The sequence below is a fragment of the Petaurus breviceps genome, unplaced genomic scaffold (assembly GCF_028583685.1).
Source record: "Petaurus breviceps papuanus isolate PSGF00001 unplaced genomic scaffold, PetGlider_PUasm1.0 91041, whole genome shotgun sequence".
Classification (NCBI taxonomy): domain Eukaryota; kingdom Metazoa; phylum Chordata; class Mammalia; order Diprotodontia; family Petauridae; genus Petaurus; species Petaurus breviceps.
The window spans coordinates 1,460,288-1,460,844 of record NW_027187400.1 but is presented as its reverse complement, the minus strand read 5'-3'; positions in this window follow the sequence as shown (position 1 = coordinate 1,460,844).

Sequence of the window (557 nt, the reverse complement as noted above, 5' to 3'; positions counted from 1 at the left end):
TCTCATTCTGTCTCTGTCTCTCTTCACCCCTCCCACTCTCTCTCTGTCTATCTTTTTCTCTGTCTCTGTCTGTCTCTATTGAACTGAGTTATCTCATTCCCAACTGGAAAGCTCCTTTGCTCTGTATTGTCTAGTATATATTCTGCTATGTATACTTTCTCTGATCTTTTTACTTGCTACTAATTTGAATGAATGTGGGGGGGGGGTTATATTTGCTTTGTGGGTTTATAGTGGAATTGGTATTTGGAAGGAAAGGAGTCAAATCTCAGATATATAGCTTGGGGTTCTTCTCCTTTCCTCTGATATTGAAACAACAAGCAAAACTCACATACCCTAGACTAGTTATGTTTAAGGGAGTAAACATTCACTTCTAGCCTAGGACCTCCCCTCTCTGAGGAGAGCAGAATGGTGACCTCTGGCCCCAACTTCCTGCTTCCCTTTCTGGCAGGAATTAAGGTTGGGGGAGAAGAGACTCATGTCAATTCTGCCTCCCTTCAAGTCACACAGCACTATCCCTGTGTCACATGTGAGGGACAGCTCTCCCTCATAATATGAGC